We start from the raw sequence: 23,698 nt of genomic DNA on the forward strand, positions 1-23,698 counted from the left end.
AATAAATGCATGACACGTTTTTTTGTTTTTTTCAAAATGCACTTAATCCATCAATATAAAAGTTATTTTTCATATTGAAAGTAAGTTAATTCACATATATGACAGCCTCTGAACTTTGTCAATACTAATCGTATGTACATGCATTTGACTAAAAATACATTCATTCGTCGCTCCCAAAATGAATTCAACGAGTCATCTTGTTAATCTTATAAATGAATTATGTCTCTGTTTGTCATTACCGATCAAGGCGTATCTGGCGTCACCGCATGGTTAAAATAAACAGTTCAGTTTAGGGAGCGTGATAGAAGTTTGATGCTGTCGTGAAACAAGCAACAGCCGGCATTTTTCCTCCTCCCGACTCGAGTGCCTCGCCTTCTTAATCTCCTCACGTAAATGATTTCGATGGCTTGCGTTTCTTCCCCACCGCAGAAAGCACCACAGGTTCAGCAATGTTCATCGAAATTATTCATTTTTCTGTTTTTGTTGATCACAAAGTACAAAGTAGATAAAGGATGCGGGGTGTATTCAGAGCGCCGCCATTACTGTTTACAGTGCATGGAATGGTGCGCTGTGATTGGTTGAGCGGATATATCGCGTTCTGCAGAGAAGGGAGACTGGCGTTTGTCGCGTTTTGGAAAGAAAGGGAGAAAACATGACAGAATAACACAACGGATATCGCATTTTGCGCAAAATTAATAAATGACTTTTCAATACCGACCAGATACAATACTGATTTTGGCGGAAACTCAAATTTTTTGAAAATGGCGTTTATCGCGTTTTGGAACCAAACTCTTCATATATAGACCTTACAGCTCACAGTGCATGTCAGAGCAAATGAGAATCATGAGGTCAAAGGAACTGCCTGAAGAGCTCAGAGACAGAATTGTGGCAAGGCACAGATCTAACCAAGCTTACAGAGATGCAGTCGGGAGATTGGAGAAAGTTGTAGAAAGTCAACCATCACTGCAGCCCTCCACCAGTCGGGGCTTTATGGCAGAGTGGCCTGACGGAAGCCTCTCCTCAGTGCAAGAAACATGAAAGCCCGCATGGAGTTTGCTAAGATGGTGAGAAAAAAGATTCTCTGGTCTGATGAGACCAAAATAGAACTTTTTGGCCTTAATTCTAAGTGGTATGTGTGGAGAAAACCAGGCACTGCTCATCACCTGTCCAATACAGTCCCAACAGTGAAGCATGGTGGTGGCAGCATCATGCTGTGGGGGTGTTTTTCAGCTGCAGGGACAGGACGACTGGTTGCAATCGAGGGAAAGATGAATGCGGCCAAGTACAGGGATATCCTGGACAAAAACCTTCTCCAGAGTGCTCAGGACCTCAGACTGGGCCGAAGGATTACCTTCCAACAAGACAATGACCCTAAGCACACAGCTAAAATAACGAAGGAGTGGCTTCACAACAACTCTGTGACTGTTCTTGAATGGCCCAGCCAGAGCCCTGACTTAAACCCAATTGAGCATCTCTGGAGAGACCTAAAAATGGCTGTCCACCAACGTTTACCATCCAACCTGACAGAACTGGAGAGGATCTGCAAGGAGGAATGGCAGAGGATCCCCAAATCCAGGAGTGAAAAACTTGTTGCATCTTTCCCAAAAAGACTCTTGGCTGTATTGGATCAAAAGGGTGCTTCTACTAAATACTGCAAAGGGTCTGAATACTTAGGACCATGTGATATTTCAGTTTTTCTTTTTCAATAAATCTGCAAAAATGTCAACATTTCTGTGTTTTTCTGTCAATATGGGGTGCTGTGTGTACATTAATGAGGAAAAAAAATGAACGTAAATGATTTTAGCAAATGGCTGCAATATAACAAAGAGTGAAAAATCTTTCCGTACCCACTGTATATACAACAGAACATGGGGTGCTATTACTTAAAACAAATGCCAAAAGTTTCCTTGTCCCAAAGGTAAAACAAAAAGAAAGAAAAACAACCTTTTAAAAAAGATCTGTGCATACTGGTTTAATGTAATTAATCAATTTACTCCATATTTGGAGGAAGTCTTCACTTTGTGCTTTTAGGGAAAAATATAATTTTTTCATCACATTATATTATGTATTATATAAATCCATTCCTTCACCGTGGGTCACTGGTTTTAACCAATTTCTGTAAATTATGTTTTTACTAGCTGCTAGGAGAATTAACAACTTCTTATCCTTTCTTTTCCACCTCTCAGAGGACATATAACAATTCACAGGTAAAATCAATCTGTACCTCAAAGACAACTTCCAGACATCTTTTAATCTCTTTTCAGGACCGATTCAGATTCTGACATTTACAAAAAATTTGATAGTGGTTTGCTTCCATTTCCCCACATGATCTCCAGCAGCGAATACCCTTCCCTTTGTGTTTTTTCTGTGATGGTGTACTAAAAATCCTTATGTTTTTTTCAACAAATTTCTCTCCATGTGGCTGAGCTGATGTATTGCCACTGTGCTTTACAAATTCTCCTCCTCCTTTGAAATATTTAAGGTTCTTTCCCTCATCCACTTGTCCTTTGCTTATAGTGTATTATCAGGTAAATTTTGGAAAAATCCCTTATACTTTGAAAGGATCTTGTTACATGGCTGAGCCTTGGATACTGCTAGGAACACCTTTATTATTCCCCACTTGTCAGTACTCCTGGTTTAATTTTACTTAATATATAATGCCTAACTTGAAGATATCTATAAAAGTCGCTTTAGATAAGCCCAAATTTCTCCCTTATGGAATCAGTTGAAATTCCTAATTTAGCTCAAATACAAAATCGATTATCTATTCTGTTTGTGATTAAATCAGTATCAAAGACCATCTTAATATTCTCAATGTGTCATCCAAACCCCCTATTTTCATTGTTAGATGCCAAATTTTAAATAATACATTGATCCATGGGTTTGTTTCCTTATTCATTCTAATTCTTAGCTTGTTGTCCACAATAAGGGCAGATAACGGGGACTCATCCATCATCTCTCCCTCTATTTCAATCCATTTGGCTAAATATACTGGACTACTCCAAAAGACTAATGGCCTTAATTGGGCTGCGTAGTAATAGTATTGTAAGACTTAACCCACCGCTTTCTTTGCTTAACTGTGACGTTTTAGATTTATTCCATTCTATAAATTGTTTGTTTGGAATTTCCCCTGGAAGTGTCTGAAAAAGATAATAATTTGTTAAAATGAAAACTCTAGTCAACTCTAGAACTCTAGAGGCTGTATAGGGGGATAAAGTTCCAACATTAAATCTGATTTTATTTTCTTAATCAAAAGGCTGTAATTTAAATCAAATAAATTGTGTCCGGAGATGTTTACTCCTTAATAATGAATTGACATTTAAGATTATATTTCTCTATATTTATCCAGGTGGATCATAATTTAGTATTAATAACTGGGTTTGGGAAACATTGAGTTTATAACCCGATATAGCTTCATACTCCTCAAGAAAGTGAAATAGTGTAGGGAGAGACTTTGTGGGTTGTCTCATAGATAACAATCAGTGTTGGGGAAAGTTACTTTTAAAAGTAATGCATTACAATATTGCGTTACTCCCTAAAAAAGTAACTAATTGCGTTACTTCGTTACTTTTTATGAAAAGTAATGCGTTACATTACTTTTGCGTTACTTTTTCTCACTGGGGCTGGGCTTGTTTGTTTTTAATAACAACAAAAAAGTTCTATTTTTTGGCAAAAAGGCCCTTTCACACCAAAAGTGAAATGAATAAACCTCAGGCTATAGGAAAAGCATATTTACACCTGTACAGTAGAGGGCGCAGCTCAAACAAACCTTTCTAATCTAAAGTATTTTTTGCTTATTAGTATGGTTGAATTAGGTATATTGAAGATCAGCAGCAAATACATTGGTTAATAATTGAGATTAAATACATAAAGTATATTTGTGTAATTTAATATAGTTAATTATTACAGGTTTGCAAAAATTCTGAGATTGCATTTCACTGTTTTTATTCATTTTGAGGAATACTGAATGTTTTCATGCAAGTGAGATAAGTAAATGCATGTTCACATTTGGTCTAAAACTACAATAACCATCATGTTCACACAGCGCACACAACACCCTCTGCACTTTATTTATCTCAACATGGGGACATGAGATCTGTCAGTCATTAACTGTGAAAAAGTAACTTGCGTTACTTATTTGAAAAAGTAACTTAGATATTTTGTTGTAAATTGAAAAAGTAATGCGTTACTTTACTAGTTACTTTAAAAAGTAATCTGATTACGTAACTCAAGTTACTTGTAATGCGTTACCCCCAACACTGATAACAATATATCGTCCACAACGAGGGCTAAATTATGCTACATATATATCCTGTTATTTGAAAGATTCTAATCCATTGGCTCAGTGGTTCAATAAATAGGGCAAATAGAAAGTAGAGAAGTGCTGCATCCCTGTCTTGTGCCTCACACTAATTGAAATGGAGTAAAATGTTTGTCTCAAGTGTGTCAAAGTTCTAAGATTGATGTAATTTTACTCTTATTCCGATATTTTACTCTTACACTGATATTTATTGGCCGATTTTTGATTAATTTGAAACCATTGGCATATCATCAATAGCATGAGAAAGGCCTATTCCGATTGTTTATTAATTAACTGCGTGAGGGCAATGAGTTGCATGTCTGTTGCATAATCCAGCATTTTTCTCCTGTCAAAATAATTAAATACTTCCCAAAACAAAATTAAATCTGTACAAATTATAGTTTGTCAGGTGTGCGACGGGGGAAAAAATGAGTAAATTCAGAATAAAATCGGAATTCAGATGTCTCTTCAACTTGGTCTGTGACCAATCAGATTTTGTTGCTCACTGCCTTCAGCCAATCAGAGCTGCTGACGTCACAGTCATCTGAATCCCCTCGCTCAGTCACTCGGGTGAATTATAATGTAAATGTATAATTTATTTAATAAAACACTGAAAGCGCAATACATTGCTCAGATGGCGACGACAACCGGCTAGGAATTTAATGGCCTACGCGATCCTGAACGAACCGGAGAAAAGTGCTGCTATTGGGAGGTGAGTTGTAGTCTACCAGTTAACAAACTTTATTAACAAACAAGAGAGCGAGATTTCAACTTGATATCTCCTTTTTGAGTTTTTGTGTGGTGGTTTATGGCACGTTTGTATGATTGGTCAAATCGGCCCGTATTCTGGACGATATTAATTCATAAAGTGTTTTATGCCTGACTATACCGAAAACAATACTGACATGCTATTCTGATACAGTTCCCTGCTGCTAATCCTCAGTTACTGTTCAGAAATATTATTGGTTCAATGTAGGATTCAGACAGACTATTGTAAATAGTATAGACTTTGGTATATTCTGTTAACAGATGCTGTTCTTCACGAGTCTCTGCGGTCACTGCCTCTGTGTAAGCGGCCATCAGACACAATCTGATGAGAAGCTCATCAGAAAATGGAAGATAATGTGTAATTTGTATTTGTGTACCGAGGGTCACCATTGGTCCAATATTGTTTTTTCTTTAATGAAAAACATGGTAAGTTATGCTGAATCTATGTTAAGTTTAAATAAAAACTATTGGATTTGTCAGTGAAATATGTCTCTTCATTAGTGATGTTGTTACATTTAATTTATTTTAATGGCCTTGAAAACAAATCCATTCAACTTTGGGAAAATGTGTTAAACTGTATTTAAGTAGTAGTACAACTGTATTGTGTGAGATTATGTAATTCAAAGTACAGTAGTCAACATTTGCAGTGGATCAAAAAAGTTAGGACAACTTTGATTAAAGCTTCAAATGTTGACTATATTATACAAAGTATAAGTAATAACAAAGTGTATTGTTATTGATTGCAAAGTGTGTAATGTTTAGTATTTGGAATAAGCCAAAGGTACTGAGCATACAGTATATACTATTACCTGTAAAATAATATATTCAGTGTATATCGCTTGTGTTTTCTGAAGACACTCGTAATTATTTTCTCGTAATGTACTTAAATCACAAATAAAGTGTACTTATAACACAAATAAAGTATACTTATAACACATAAAATATATTTTAACACAAATAAAGTATACTTATAACACAAATTAAGTACACTTTAATATCACTAATCAAGCATGTAATTAGTCCCTACACAGGCATATACTTAAAGTGTACTAAGTATACTTGAAGTTGTTCCAATTTAGTACACATAAGTATACTAAATATACTTAAAGTTGTATTTTAATACTACTTAATTACAACTTAAATATACTTAGTACAAAATTAGTTGTTTCAAAATAGCACACTTTAAGTTAACTAATAATTAACACACTGGAAATATACTAATAATTAGTCTTGCTGCAAGTATACTTAGCATACTTTTTTTCACTAGGAAAAGCACACAAAATGTAAAAAAAAAAAAAAATGTGTTTTGATGTAAAAGATTGTGTTGTTTTGTAACATTTTTGAACAAAAACATGACATATATTAGTTTGCTAGCATTACCTAGTTTTGCTTCTTTTTTTGTTATACAAAAAATACACAAACATGTAAAAGCTTGCATTTGATGGTGTGAACATTTGTTTGTGTCGAATAATTTTGAAACAAGTTGCAAACCAAAGAGAACATGTAAAAAGTGTTAACTGCATTTAAAAGCATTTCTTTTTGCTTCTATTGTTTTAATGAGTGCTTTAAAAACTGTTTTAATCTAAATATTGATTGCATTGTTATTATCTTTATTAGGGACACAGGTGCACACACAAGTTCCACAGATAGAAAAGAAAAAGTTAAAAACACATTTACAGCATATTAATAAAAGAATTCAAAAAGTCTTCAGTCTGTTTACAAACAGGCAGGAGCGCCAGTGACTCCACAGTTTTGAGGTGAACCTCACTGAGCTTTTGTAACTCCGCCACAATTGGGCCGTATACAAGGGAGAGCAGTGTGACTGAAATAAAGCAGTTTTGACTTTTACAGAGCACATACCAAATCTCCTGACCAGCATAACTGATTGTCCGTATAATTTGCAACACTGCCTGTGCATATCTCGGTCATCAGTGAGGTCGCTACATATATAATGCCCAAGGTATTTTACCTCATCTGTGACATTAAGCGTACTGCCACAGAGAGTAAACTCAGGAAAGGCTGATTTCATATCACTTTTAGTTATCACAATCATAGCATAGCTTTTAGAGGCGTTATACTTAATGTCATTTTGTAAACCATATTGAGAACAAATATTGAGGAGCTGCTGAAGCTTTGCACTGTATGGGGAAAAGTCATCTGCATACATGAGATGGTTAATGACAGATCCTCCCACAACACATCCAGTATTACAGTTAACGAGCTATAAAAAAAAAGATCATCCATGTAGATGTTGAACAGCAGGGGGGACATTATACCTCCCTGCCGGACCCCATTGCTGACCCTGAAGGTGTGAGTACCAAAATATGAGGATTCTAATGATCCAATACTCACTATTATAAAGTTAAATGTAAAAACAATGTCTCCATACAACATTTACAATGATACTATATCTTTTTCTTTTTTTTTAATATACAATATTAAATGATACAATTATTGCCTAGTCACTCTTTATTCGCCAGGTGTGCACAAACACACACAGGAGCTCTTGGTACAAACATACATACATACACAAATATAAATGAGGTGAGAACAGAAAGCACATTTAAATGAGTAAAAACTGAGAAATAGTTACTTCACGAGCACAGTGAGTAAATGTTGCTCCACTAAATCTCAGCTTTCATTCTTTTCCAACTGACAGAAAGAAACCAAGAAAATGTGGATTCAGGAAAACAAGGGTTTTGTAGTTTTAAATGGGAGTATGTATATGTGCGGCTGGCATTTCCCAGCATTGGAATACTCCTTGAATGCCTGAAGCGTGGAGTTATACCATCCAGATTTAACTGGAGTCTTACCGTTCAGATCCGAATGGAACAACCGGGGAAGTGTTCAAAGGTACTGGACGTCAAGCACTTTACCTGACTTCCTTCAATCATAAAGTCGCTCTCCAGTGGGTTAAAGCAAATCAGGTAAGGAATATTACCCAGATTTCAGCTCATGACACAAAAGTTCAGCAGGCCTTGATGAATGATCAAAGTTCAGATCTTTAATCTGGGGTGAAACTGCTATGAATGATATTTTCTCATGATTTTTAAAGCATAGTTCTTACGAGGACTATCCTGTCAGATATTGTAAACTAATAGGTCTAGGTTACATCATTGTCTCAAAGAATTTAGTTTTACAGTAAAAAAAATATAACTTTTAAAAGTATTTGTGTGCAAAAACATCAGATTAATGTTCTGAACACAAATTTATTTAAAAACGCATAGGAACTAAAACGCTATTATATAAACATTAAACAAGCAGACAAAACGGACATGAATTAAAACGCCAAACTGACAAACTACCAGTTATATATATTAAACACACTACTACTTTAACTAAGTTAAAACTGCTGTTATTTTACTACTATTAGCTCTGCGAACTCCACATCCACACACACATGTTCATGTATGTGCTGGATTTTTAATGTAATGGGAGTTGGGCAAATAAATCATCCACCCTTCCATTGAAGAATATGTCTCAAATGTTCACTCAGCTTCATTCAGGGTTAGTGGTGCTGCCCTGATTTTGGTTGCTGACCGACTAAAATACACATTCTGAAGCCATGGTGTGTGCCTAAAAAATCTCTCATCTAATGTTGTAAACTATAACCACAGTTGGTACATCATTATAATATTAAAGGTTAAAAATAACTGATTTGTAATAGGCTACTTAAATTATAAATCAGACATAAGGAAGTTTCTATAAGAAGGTTATAATCCATTTTTATGAAATAATTATGCAGTTCAGTACACATAGCGGTTCAAGCTCAAGCAAAAGTCTCCATCTGATGTTAAAGTAACATTATTTTCGTCTAGTAGAAACATCTGAGATCCTTATGGACATTTTTGTCCATTTCAGTTTTCTTTTTTGTTATAAGTGTGCCTTTGTTAATGCCATCTACATGAATTTTGGCTCAGGTGTTTATTTTTATTGGAATTTTAATATTTTACCCTCATTTCCTTCAAAAAATCAATTTTACCCTCTGTACAAAAAATACTCACACTTAGGACCTTAAGGACAAAAATGTCCACATTGAAACCCATTAAAACTGCAATTTTTTAACCCAGGGCCATTTGAATATAAAATGATACAATATTTGCAAATAGGCATTCATTCTATCGGCAAGGCTTCAAATTTTACATTTTTACCATTTTTTACTAGATTGTGCCATATTTTCAAATTTGGCATATAAAAGAAATACTCGCTTTATTTGAGCTTTCTGCTTATGCATATTATAGTCTATGATAAAGTCAATTTGAAAAATAATGCAGCTATAATTGTGTGGGTATACTGGTAAGGATGTCAGAGTGTAGTTTGCAGGTGTTTATTGAAAATTTAATTTGTGTAATTAGTTTGAAAGAAATTATATCATACTGGCAATCAAAAATCCCACTCCACCCAGCCAGCAATGACACGTGGGGCCCAGATGGGTTAACTACGGGTTCCATGGGTACTGTGTGGGCGTGGGCATGAGCTTTGGCTGGGTGAAATCAGCGGGTCCCATGTAGGTTTTGTAGTACGAGTCCCACATAGGAAGCCCATATGAGCTGATTACATGGGCCCCATAAGGGACAGGCATGGGCCAAGTGGGCATGGGTTTGATCTGGGAACACATATATGGGTCCTGCATGGCATATTTATTGGCCAAGTGGCCATGGGTTTGAGTGATTGGTTCAGGTCCAGCAATATTATTTAATGCTCATCTACAAACAAGCATCAAAAATAAAATAAAATAAGCTTAACTTAGGATATCAAGGGGAGCCTTATCATTCAAGCTCCTCTTGGCAAAGCAAAATCTGCTTGTCACAACATGGCAGACAGAGCATCATTCTGCTTGCTTCGATGCTGGACAGGACAAGAGGAAAAAAGAAAAAAGGACTTGCAGGAGGCCTCATCATCAATCTGTCTGCCACTTCTGTGTTGTTAGATGTCCTTGGACCAAGGAGTAGCATGTGTTTCTATCAAGGTGTAGCTCATACACCAACAATGACTGATGTGTTGGCTGTAAAAGGTACAGTAGATCTGTTTGGTTAGGCTATCTGAAGATCTTCAGGATGCATTGACATATACATGGTTTATGGTACTGCCCGCTCAACCAAATGGTAGAGCACATTTTGAGTCACTATATTTCACTGAGAGGAGTACCTAACTTAACTCAAGCTGATTGAGCCATCTCTACCATCTGGTTGAGGTATGTTATGCCAAAAAAATCCACTAGATGTCAGAGTGTCAATCAACAGCACTTGTCACAACACTTCCTCAAACATGGATGTCAGAAACAAAGAAATCACTCCTGCCATGTGAACTGTTCTTGGTGAAAATTTGCAAGGTAAGCAATTTTTTTTTACATTAAACTGTAAGAGCCCTTACTTTACAATATTATGTTACTTGGTGCCATTAAAACACTTTAGTATGTTTCAAATAATTTTTCAAAAACATGCTCAACCAAACGGTTGATTTGACACTTAAAGGTAAATGCAGAAAAGCTAAGGTAATGTTTTCAGATCATCCATTTCTGCAGTCAGAATGGACTATTTGCTGAGAAATATAAACTTCTGATCATTATTAGCTATGAATATGACGGCTATTGTTATTTCTTCATGAATATGCTGACATAATTTCTTAAATATGTATTTTTTTGCCACTTTTGCATATTTTTTGATGTAAATATAATGAATTAATTGAATTAATGTGTGGAAATCATAATTATCAGAGGCAATTACTTCTTAAATGACATGCTGGTGAACTAACATTACTAAAATTGTAAGAGATTGTTATTTATTTATTTGTTTGTTGTTGCTTTTTTTACAGTTACTAGATGGATGTCAACAGTTTCTATGGTACAAGAACATGCACTCTTCAGGCCCTTGTCTCAGAAAACCCCCAAGATTCTGATGCTGGTCTCAGTGATGATGATGACCCAATAGAGGATCCAAATTATCACCCTGTCTGAGAAGAGAAATGTTCATATGTCTAAAAAAAAAAGAAAAATCCTGTTGCACTACCACACTTGATGGCGTTTCTTGAATCATAAAAGCCTAAAATGCCATTATATTACTATCTTTTGCTATTTTGTTTTTAGTTTTTGAATGCAGAAATAATGTAATGTCTTTAGTTTTATTACTTTTAGTTATTTGTGTTATTTATTTTTGTTTATTGTTTAAAAAAACAAGAAAACGTAATTTTCTGTCATAAAATGAAAATCTGAAATATTTTATAGAATATTTCAATAAATAAATAAGATTCAATATATAAAACTATTTATTTTGATTATGTTTTAAATAAATTAGTATTATAGTTCATATTTTCTGAATTTCATAGTATGTGTATGAATTTTTTTATTTGGTAGAGGCCGATATTTTAAAAATTATGGGATGTATTGAAAAAAAATACAGTGAGTATGATAACTAGTGACATAATGAGATAAAAAATGCAAACAAAACATCTTTCAAATGCTTTTTTCTTGGTGGGGCAGTTAAATGGTTAAGACGGTAAAGGGAGGGGCTCAGGTAGTTAAAGAAGTAGGCCTGTAAGGACAGAGGCCCTTTCAATTTAAGTAAAAGAATAAAGCTGCAGAAAGCCTTCCGACAGTGCATGGAGCATTCACATAAACACTTTCATTGGTGCAGTGACCCAGATTGGGACAGATTTATGGGGATAAGTGTAAAGGAGACAGCACTGCTACTGCTGTCATTTGAATATTTACAATATTTATATTATATGAATATTTTGCTAACTTAACATAAGTTGCTTATAACATATAGTTGCCTGTAGAATGTTGGGTAAATCCCTCCCTGATGCCTCATAGGACCCATTTTGCTACCCAATTGGCTTTTGGTCAGTTTGCACATCCATCTACCACGCAGGATACCCAGATTCAAGACCCGCTTGGGGAGTGGTTTCTGGTATCAGAGGTGGAAGTCATTAATTACAAATACTCAGATTACTGTAATTAAGTAGTTTTTTGGGGTATGTGTACTTTTATGAGTAGATTTTCAAGCCTGTACTTTTACTTGTAATATTCATTAATCCATGTAATCTACTAAGTTACTTTTAAAATCATAGTTGAGTACTGAGTACAATTTTAATTCATATCCAAACCTTTTATCTGCATTTTTGTAGCCAGTAAGGTGATTTGATAGCAAACAAGCCGATGAAAACCGGGCCATGAGGACGGAAAACAAAACAAAACAAAAAAAGGACGTTAATGATTGATCTTTCATTGATTCTGAATGAAGAATTTAACCAGTTAAAAAAGTATTCATGGATATTTAATCAATAGTCGTGGCTCCTCATGTAATTTAGTTTTTTGTCTGCCGGAGACATTTGCTTAATAAGGAAATAAAAACTTAAATGAGAAAAAAATGAGGGAAAAACACTTGTTTTGCATCTTATCAATTATTGATTAATGGATTGTTGGCATGTTAACTTCTGGTAAAGGAAAACACACAATTTCCAGCCCTAGTCTGGAGAAGTGACGGTGACATCAGTGGTTAAAAGTAACTAATACTCTGAATATTTTCTTTTTAATTTTTTTAAATTATTTATTTATTTATTTATTTTTACAAACTGTACTTTTACTTGAGTATTTCTCTAACACCGGTACTTTTACTCGTAATTGAGTAATATTTTAGCAATGCACTTAATTGTACTTGACTACAGATTTTCAGTACTCTCCACCACTGCCTGTTATGCACAACAACACCTAATTAGGCTCATTCATAATGAAGCCAGCGAAGCAGTTAAGTCGTTTGTTAATTCTCTCACATATCCTTTAATTTACGAATTTTACTGTATTAAATTGTTATTTGGTCAGGCAGTTCGGACATCTCTGGGGCCTGTATGCAAAGGCTGTGTTTCGCGCTCAAAACGTTAACAGTCCATTCGGAATCGGAAAGCAAGCTGGCTGTGACTTGGAGGTGAAGTGCATATTTCTATTTGGATGTATTTTTTGGAGAGATGTTTTCTTTTTTTCAGACATTTTTAAAAATATATATATTTTTAATTTATTTACCGGTACATTGTAAAATTTAAATTGTTAAAGATTATGTTTGTTGTTCAATGTTTTATATAATGAGTGTATTTTGTATTGTATTTTTGGAGGTTTTTTTTCAGAGATTTTTTTAAAATATATTTTTTAGTTTACCGTATGTTGTGACATTGTTTTTTAAAGATAATTTTTGTTGTTCAATTTAATATATTTCTTCCAGTTCAAAGCATCAAGTGTCTTGTATTTATCTTGTACTTACATTCATTCTTCGTTTTTAATTTTTCTTAGATTGTTTCCTTAAATGAATGGTTGGGCTTACCTTGCATGAATTGTCCAGTTAGGACCAACATAAGATCCTTACAGAGCCCACTTTAAGCCCATATGGGCATTCACGTTTGAATCCTGGTGCAAGCCCACTTTAAACCCCTTTAGGCAGGTGGGGCCCAAATGGGTCTGACACAAATTGCCCGGTTAAGACCCACATAAGACCCTTACAGATCCCACTTAAAACCCACCTGGGCATCCATGGCTGGCCCCCATGTGGATCCCGGGTGTAAGCCCACTTTAAACCCCTTCAGACTGGTGGGCCCCAAATGAATCTGACATGAATTGCCCAGTTAAGACCCACATAAGACCCTTACAGAGCCCACTTAAAACCCACCTGGGCATCCTAGGCTGGCCCCCATGTGGATCCCGGGTGTAAGCCCACTTTAAACCCCTTCAGACTGGTGGGCCCCAAATGAATCTGTCATGAATTGCCCAGTTAAGACCCACATAAGACCCTTACAGAGCCCACTTAAAACCCACCTGGGCATCCTAGGCTGGCCCCCATGTGGATCCCGGGTGCAAACCCACTTTAAACCCCTTTGGGCAGGTGGGGCCCAAATGGGTTTGGCATGAATTGCCCAATTAAGACCCATGCAGTACCCTTACAGGTCCCACTTTTAGTACGTCTGGGCTTCCACGGCTTGCCCCAATGTGGATCCCGGGTGCAAGCCCATAATGGGGCCCACATTTGCCGCCCATGAAGCCCTCATCTGGGCCCCACATGTCATTGCTGGCTGGGCATGTATGAGTCACACCCTTGGCAGGGTCATAGGGTCATGTGAAAACTATGAAAAAGGTCAAAGAAGGCTTTAAGGTTCTTCTTTTTGATCAAACACGCATCTTAACCCTTGATTGCACTTTTTCACTTGTTATTGTTTTTGTACGGAGATAAAAGTTACGCTTGAATTTGAAGTAGACGTTCAGAAGCCCCTAAACACATTATTTTAGTTTTCACCACAAGAAAATACTGATTTTTTAGTCTGGTAGGTTTTATACAAATTTTGAGTTCACTCAGGTGTCCTCACAGCCAAACCTATACATATGTGGTGCTTGAGGGGTTGATCATTTCATTGTTTGAGGAGACGTTACTCAGCCGAGGAAGCTCTGAAACTAGTGCTGCCCACTGACACTGAGCACACAGGTGCATTAGAAGCCGAGGATGTAAAGAAACCGATTTGTAAAGTGTTAAAATTCTGAAAATGAATGAATGTTTGGTATCTATGGATAGAACAGATGCTGGTTAAAAAATTGACATCAGTGAAAGTGGAAAAAATATTAATATATAATATTTCTATGGCAGTTTTTTGGCATGGACATTTTTGTCCATTATTGACCTAAGTGTTATTTTTTGTAAAACATCTGACACTACATAAAAAATATAAATGCCTCAAAATTAATTTTGTTGTTCTTCATTGACCCACCCAAGAATCTAATAAGCAAAGAAAAAAAATTCTGCTTAGCATTTAGTTTATGAAAATTAACTACTATTTTTAATTTTTTCATAAAAAAACACCTATGGCATTATGTAAACAAACCAGCATTTAAAGGGTTAAAGTTCTTAAAATTAATGAATATTTGGTATCTATGGATAGAACAGATGCTGGTTAAAAAATTGACATCAGTGAAAGTGGAAAAAAATATTAATAAATCATATTTCTATGACAGTTTTTTGGCATGGACATTTTTGTAAGTGTAACTTTTTTTTTTGAATGCACAAGGTTTAAGAGATCTCCCTTTTGATTTTTCTTTCCTGTAATTAGATACGTCTACATTAATTCGATTACATTTGAAAATTTGCTAGAAGAAATTATTCTGGTACAATGGCGCCCCCTCCCGCATATCCCATTTTTGTACATAAAGGACTTTTATTTTGATCTGAAGATATGACGTCATAAGGATGCGCCGCGTTCCTGCATGAGTGATTCAGCTGAAGAAAGGTTTGTGTTTTAAGCGTTTTACCGTGTTTAAATCGATTAAAACAATATTCAGGCATTTTTATAGTTGCACAAGCGACGTAAGATCGCTTAGTTTAACATTGTATTACTTTATCTAACCTAACTGAACATTATTGTTTGTAACAGAAAACAGAAGTAATAAAGTGCGTCTAATTTCGCTCTCTATATTGTGAATCTTTATCATAAACATAAATTCAGTCATTATTGGGTAGTGATGAAGAAACTGAACTTTTTGTAACTCCGAGTCAGTTTGAATCAATTGTTTCACAAAATGATTCACTGATTCGAATCATCCGCACGCTGAAGTCACAAGTTACTCAAAACAGTGTAAATTAATGAGAACAACAAACACAATTAATGTGTAGTGACAACTTTCACAAAACAACTGCAAATGTTTTTATTAAAGGGTAGTATTAAATATAAGCTTCAAATAAATAAACATGTTAATAATAAAAATGCATTTATTTGCATTCTGTTATTAATGTTAATTGCTAATTTAGTTTTTTTTAATAAGTCGTTCAAACACTGAACTAGGGAGATTTTGTTTGAATGTATTTTCATTTTTGTTGATTATTCTCAACTTAAACAGGACAAACACAGAAAAACTCCTGGTGAAGTACTATTATAAAGATGGCATTTATTAAAGTGGAGAGTGAAGATATGAAGATTGAAGAAACATACGGTTTGAAACATGAAGAAACTGATGAACAAACAAATATGGTGTTTATTAAAGAGGAGAGTGAAGACCTGAAGATTGAAGAAACATTAACAGTGAAACATGAAGAAACTGAGGAACAAACAGGTTGGTTTCTTACTCAAGTGAAAGGCTTAAGCAATTCTGAGAGGTTTTATACATGCCCAGATTATTTTGTTTTTTTATTATTTCCTGATACATAAAACCACAGTATTCAAAAGGGTGTCCTTTCTTTTTCACACAACCGAATGAACTAAATGGGGATTGGAGGACAAGCCTAAAAACCTACAGCCACATAACTGGTCAAGGTCACATGACTCTATTGATGGTATTTGAAATTGAAGTCTCATGTAAAAATGGATTATTGAATTTTTAAAAATAAAATTGCATGAAATGTTATTAGTTTAAAGGTGCCCTAGAACCCTTTTTCACACAATGTAATATAAGTTTAAGGTGTCCCCTGAATGTGTCTGTGAAGTTTCAGCTCAAAATATCCCATAGATTTTTTTAATTCATTTTTTAACTGCCTATTTTGGGGTGTAATTAAATATGCACCAATTCAGGCTGCTTCCCCTTTAAATGCTCGTGCCCCCCGTCCCCAAGCTCTCGACTCTACAATACATCGCATAAACAAAGTTCACACAGCTAATATAACCCTCAAAATGGATCTTTACAAAGTGTTCGTCATGCAGCATGTCTAATCGTGTAACGATAGTATTTATTTGGATGTTTACATTTGATTCTGAATGAATTTGAGGCTATGCTCAGTGGCTAAAGCTAACATTACACACTGTTGGAGAGATTTATAAAGAATGAAGTTGTGTTTATGAATTATACAGACTGCAAGTGTTTAAAAATTAAAATAATGACAGTCTTGTCTCTGTGAATACAGTAATAAACGATGGTAACTTTAACCACATTTAACAATACATTAGTAACATGCTAAAAAAACATTTAGAAAGACAATTTACAAATATCATTAAAAATATCATGATCATGTCATTTATTATTGCTCCATTTGCCATTTTTGGCTATTGTTCTTGCTTGCTTACCTGCATAAAGTCTGTTGATTCGGCTTTGCTGCTCCAGACGTTAATACTGGCTTGTCTAATGCCTTGAACATGGGCTGGCATATGCAAAAGTTGGGGGCGTACATAATAATGATCCCGACTGTTGCGTCACAGTAGGTGTTATGTTGAGATTTGCCTGTTTTTCCATGGTGTTTTTTTATGCATTAGATTTACATAAGAAGGAGGAAACAATGGAGTTTGAGACTCACTGTATGTCATTTCCATGTACAGAACTCTAATTATTTAACTATTCCGAGGTAAATTACATTTTCAATTCTAGAGCACCTACTTAAATATTCACAGATTAAATACACAACCATATAAAATTTCATCCCCACAAAATGAAAGCATTGATAATGCAATAAATTTTTGTTTGAAACTTTATTTTCTTTATTTTGCTAAAAAACAAAAATCAGATGGCAAAAGCAGGTTATTTTTAACATCAACAAGCAGTTTCTGTGCAGTAATAGAGCTTAAATCTTGAATGAAATTATCCACAAATACAGTTTCTTTGCCAAATTGAACATTCAAATCAGAAGACACTATTTTACTGATATTTCTAACAAATAGTGTTATGGATGTTGGTAATTGCCAGATTACTTTGAATAAATAATTACATGGAATTACTGTGTGATCGTTTTTTGGTCTGATGGTTAAGCGGCGAGTTTGTCCTTGTTTCCACCCCCACTCCCACCCCCGTTTCTTAAGTTTATTTATTGCCTCTTAACCCCTAGAAAAGGGGTCTCCGACCCTGGTCTTTGAGGGCTACTATCCTGCAGAGTTTAGCTCCAACCCTGTCAAACAAACCTGAACCAGCTAATCAAGGTGTTCATGGTATAACAGTTAAGTGTGTTGGAGCAGGGCTGGAACTGAAGAATGCAGGAAGGTAGCCCTCCAGAAACAGGGTTGGCTATCCCTGCCTTAGAAAATCACCCTGCGTACATATAATCCACCCAAAATAGTATGTGAGGTTAAAATAAGTGTGTCCCGATGAGTAATAGTATGTTGAAAAGAGTATGCCAAAAGTCCCCGGATGATCTACTATTTCTGGTAGATTTTAGAAGAGTGGATCCTTGCACAATATAAAGGCTAAGATTGTCCACAACCCATTGCGCTTTGGATCAGGATTCAATTCAGAACTACAAATACCAGTAAAAAGTGTTTAACTACAAAACATGGTGGATATGTGCGACTAACTCAGATATTTGGATAAAGGCTTGAGTGACATTTCATCTGCGATAACAATGTGGACTTTTATAAAGATCCATTGCGCCATTAACTTTTGAATGCATCATTTTTCGTTAATATGAGGAGAGTCTCCACATGAAAGACCCGCAACTGCAGATCAATGTGCTACTGCATTTCTCTCCAATACGGTAGGAAATTAAATGAAATGTGGAGGATTTAAGATGATTGACAGGCCAGTTTATAGAGACAGGATGCGGCAGAGAGCAAAGACACAAGTGAATGATGAGCTAGTACGTCCCAAAGCTTGTCCTCTCTTTTGCTACACACTCAAAAGTATCTACTTTTTATTTATCTACTTTTAGGTTATAGTATCAGTCTAAAATTAACCAGGGGTCTCATTTATAAAACTTTGCATAGGATCCCTACTAAAAGTGTACGTACACGCAAAAGCTAGATTCTGCGTACGCACAAAAAAAATCAGATTTATAAAACCATATGTATGCCAGAACCTGCACACAAATCCCTTTATAAATCCCAGTCAGTGGAAGATCGTGCGTACGTGCATCTCCACCCTGTCTCCTCCCCGAAATAACCATATATGGAGCTTATGACGCCTAGTTTTACTATGCATAACCTCATCTGCATATCATTTCCATACACGTTCCCATCCATGTGACACCATGGTTAACACCGTCAAAGGTAAAAGACATTGGAAAATATTAGATATGGACTATAAATGCCATTTGTGCCACACATTATATTGATAAAGATTATCCAATATCCTCTTTATGTTTTAGAATAAATATATCAAAATATCCATAAAAACAAAATTGTAAAAAAATACTTCAGATAAAGGTTTTAGGATAGAGTTGATTCATTAATTTCCACTGGCCAGATAGTATTTTAATAGTTTTAAACAATTCAAATCAAATGTATGCAGTTTTGCTGATGAGGTGAACATATCTTTTAGGAAGTTTAAAGGCTATTTTTAGTGGAAACAGATCGGCCTACTTAAATACAATTGTCTGACTCGGCGCGTCACTGACAGAGTATTTTAAAAAGAAAACATGTAAATCTTACCGTTTCCTCAAATTATATTCTTCAAATGGTAATTGTTTGAAGATCCTTCACACGACATCAACACCTCCTGCAGCTGTGGTTGTACAGTAAGATATTATTGGACCTATTCAAACTGGACAACGTACCGTTCGACCACCGAATCCAGCAGTGTCTTCCATAATATCTAAGTTAAGTGTGCATCACTGATCGTTATTCTGAAAAAAATATTTTGCCATAACATCTGCAGTTTAGTTTAAGGAGGAATTATTGTGCTCCTAGCGCTCCTCGCTGTCATAAAACAGCGTGTCACTGGAAAAGTGATCGAAAGTAGCACATCTACTATCTCAATTCATATCACTTTGTCTCCAGAATGTGCGTACGCACGGCTCAAAGTTTGCTTAAAGGTGCGCACATTTTCCCGTCAAGTTTGTTTTTATAGATCAAAACCTTTGCGCAGGAACACGCTTTATAAATGAGACCCCAGATCTCCTGGGTCAAAATGGGTTTTAATTTGGGTATAAAAGTTTTAACATGTCCTAAACCAAGTAAAGAGTTAACAATATTGAGAATGCTTCTGAATTAACATGTAACACCTCTAATATTCGTTTAGTTTAAGATCTACTTTTATGTTGGTTTTTACATGCATAGATGTTTTGATGTCAGTTGCTTTATGCCATTAAAGTGGGGTTAACTTGTATTTGTCTTTTTTAGACCTGATGGCACTGAAAAAGGAGACTGAAGTACTTGATGAAATCGTAGAGAAAGATCAATATAAGAATCATCATGATTTTATAACTGGAGAAAAAATTTTCAGTTGCTCACAGACTGTAAATACTTCCTCACAAAAAAGAGCTCAAAAGGCTGGGACTAAAAATCACTTCATCTGCCAACAGTGTGGAAAGAGTTTCAATAGAAAAGGAAACCTTGAAGCCCACATGACTATTCACACTGGAGAGAAGTCTTATACATGCCCTCAGTGTGGAAAGGGTTTCAATAAAATGGGACACTTTGAAGACCACATGAGAATTCACACTGGAGAGAAGCCTTTCACCTGCAAACAGTGTGGAAAAAGTTTCAACCGAAAAAGAGTCCTTAAACAACACATGAGAATTCACACCGGGGAGAAGCCTTTCACCTGTCAGCACTGTGGAAAAGGATTCACTCAAAAAGGACAGTTTAATGTCCACATGAGAATTCACACTGGAGAGAAGCCTTACACATGCCCTCAGTGTGGAAAAGGATTCATTCAAGAAGGACGGTATGAAGTCCACATGAAAATTCACTCTGGAGATAAGCCTTTCACCTGCAAACAATGTGGGAAAAGTTTCAGTCAACAAGGAAACCTTCATAGCCACATGAGAATTCACACTGGAGATAAGCTGTATAAATGCCCTCAGTGTGGAAAGGGTTTCAATAAAATGGGACACTTTGAAGACCACATGAGGACTCACACTGGAGAGAAGCCTTATACATACCCTTTCACCTGCCAGCACTGTGGAAAAGGATTTGCTCAAAAAGGACACTTTGAAGACCACATGAGAATTCACACTGGAGAGAAACCTTTCATCTGCCAACAGTGTGGAAAAAGTTTCAACCGAAAAGGAAGCCTTAAACAACACCTGAGAATTCACACCGGAGAGAAGCCTTTCACCTGCCAGCACTGTGGAAAAGGATTCACTCAAAAAGGACACTTTGAAGACCATATGAGAATTCACACTGGAGAGAAGCCTTTCACCTGCCAACAGTGTGGAAAAAGTTTCAACCGAAAAGGAAGCCTTAAACAACACCTGAGAATTCACACTGGTGAGAAGCCTTTCACCTGCCAGCACTGTGGAAAAGGATTCACTCAAAAAGGACACTTTGAAGTCCACGTGAGAACTCACACTGGAGAGAAGCCTTACATATGCCCTCAGTGTGGAAAGGGTTTCAATCATAAAGGACACCTTAAAAACCACTTGAAAATCTACTCTGGAGAGAAGTCTTGTACATACCCTTTTACCTGCCAGCAGTGTGGAAAAGGATTCACTAAAAAAGGGCACTTTGAAGATCACATGAGAATTCACACTGGAGAGAAGCCTTTCACTTGCCAACAGTGTGGAAAAAGTTTCAACCGAAAAGGAGTCCTTAAACAACACCTGCGAATTCACACTGGAGAGAAGCCTTACAGCTGCCAGCACTGTGGGAAAGGATTCAGTCAAAAAGGACACTTTGAAGTCCACATGAGAATTCACACTGGAGAGAAGTCTTATAAATACCCTTTCACCTGCCAGCACTGTGGAAAAGGATTCACTCAAAAAGGACACTTTGAAGATCACATGAGAATTCACACTGGAGAGAAACCTTTCACTTGCCAACAGTGTGGAAAAAGTTTCAACCGAAAAGGAGTCCTTAAACAACATCTGAGAATTCACACTGGAGAGAAGCCTTTCACCTGTCAGCACTGTGGGGAAGGATTCACTCAAAAAGGACAGTTTAATGTCCACATGAGAATTCACACTGGAGAGAAGCCTTTCCCCTGCCAATAGTGTGGAAAAAGTTTCAATTATAAAGGACAATTTAAACTCCACTTGAGAATTCACGCCGGAGAGCAACCTACCATTTGCTGACGGAAAGCACAAAATTACCGTAATAACTCATATATTGCAGAAAAGCCCATGTTGTCTAACATCTGTAGCATTTTGAATTATTATCATAGCGTAAATTATTCAATAGTTACGGTAACATGAATACAGCTTGGTTGGACGTGTCACCGACGACACATCTAGTTTTAAAGGGTTAAGAGCCAGGGGTGAAAACGTTTTAATATATATTTAGTGCTGCCCTTCAGAAGCAACAGAATATGCTTGCATGTTTCCTGGATGACAAATTAAATACAATTTACCTTGATCTTCAAATTCAAAACGTTTACATCCCCGGCTCTTAATGCAACATGTTTCCTTCTGGAGAATCAGTAAATGTTTGAACCCTTTTGAATATTTGTGTCTTAGTTCCTCAATCATCCTCAATGTGAAAAGATGGATCTCAAAATCATACAGTCACTGCTCGAAAGGGTTCAAATATGGGAGAAAAAAATCATTGAAAACTGAAGGATATGCAGGACCTGAAGGATTTTCTGAAGAACATTGGGCAGTTTAACTGCTCAGAACAAACAAGGGACTCATGAACAACCACCACAAAATATATATATATATAAAAAACAGTTGTAGATCATCCAGGTAAACACACACAGCATTAAGAACCAATGGTTCCCAAACTTTTGAACATAAGCAGATCCTTTAAGTTGCAAGGTGGGGCCTCCATGGATTTGACTTGTTTGTTCAGCACATCCCAAAGATGGTCGATTGGATTGAGATCCGGGGAATTTGGAGGCCAAGTCAACACCTCAAACTCGACGTTGTGCTCCTCAAACTATTCCTGAACCATTTTTGCTTTGTGGCAGGAGCATTATCCTGCTGAAAGAGACCACAGCCACCAGGGAATAATGTTTCAATGAAAGGGTGTACATGGTCTGCAACAATGCTTAGGTAGGTGGTACTTGTCAAAGTAACATCCACATGGATGGCAGGACCCAAGGTTTCCCAGCAGTACATTGCCCAAAGCATCACACAGGGGTCAGCATGGGCACCCTGACTGGTCTGCAGCTATGCAGCTCCATACGCAACAAACTGTGATGCACTGTGTTCTGACACCTTTCTATCAGAACCAGCATTAACTTCTTGAGCAGTTTGAGCTGCAGTAGCTCGTCTGTTGGATCAGACAACACAGGCCAGCCTTCGCTCACCACGTGCATCATTCAGCCTTGGCCCATGACCCTGTCGCCGGTTCACCACTGGATCCCTTCCTTGGATCACTTTTGATAGATACTGACCACTGCCACCCCACAAGAGTGTTCCCAGTCTTGTCTGTACTTGTGGACTTGTGAAACGTCATCAGTCGCTGCCCAAGTACTGCTCCAATTCTAAGTTTACATCTAGCCAAATACAGTTAAAATACCCAGATGTGTTCTTAATCCACCCCTTTTATTGAGGATGCATCTAGAGGTGACTTGTGTTTGCCTGGCAAGGCTAGACTGATATATCTTCTACAAGATTTGATCTGATAGTTGTCTAAGTTGCCTCACTGTTACATTTGTCATCAAAAGATCATATTCTGCATGTAACTGTAACCGTTTAGTATAACAGGAGGGGAATGGCGAGGCACTACAGATCACATCCAGCTTCTGCAGATCTTCAACAACAGTAAATAGGCTAGATTTTTTTGCCTTCCTCAAATGAGAAACATAGGAAATAACCTGCCATGGATAAAGGCCTTACAGGCCTCCCAAAGATTAAGACTACTGACATC

General features: G+C 36.4%; 1 pseudogene; it reads left to right on the plus strand.

Moving 5' to 3' along the window:
• Window positions 1-15,936: 15,936 nt before the first annotated feature.
• LOC137025138 (zinc finger protein 721-like) overlaps window positions 15,937-23,698 on the plus strand; it is a 31,459-nt pseudogene continuing 23,697 nt past the window's right edge.

The sequence above is a fragment of the Chanodichthys erythropterus genome, chromosome 8 (assembly GCF_024489055.1).
Source record: "Chanodichthys erythropterus isolate Z2021 chromosome 8, ASM2448905v1, whole genome shotgun sequence".
NCBI classification, from domain to species: domain Eukaryota; kingdom Metazoa; phylum Chordata; class Actinopteri; order Cypriniformes; family Xenocyprididae; genus Chanodichthys; species Chanodichthys erythropterus.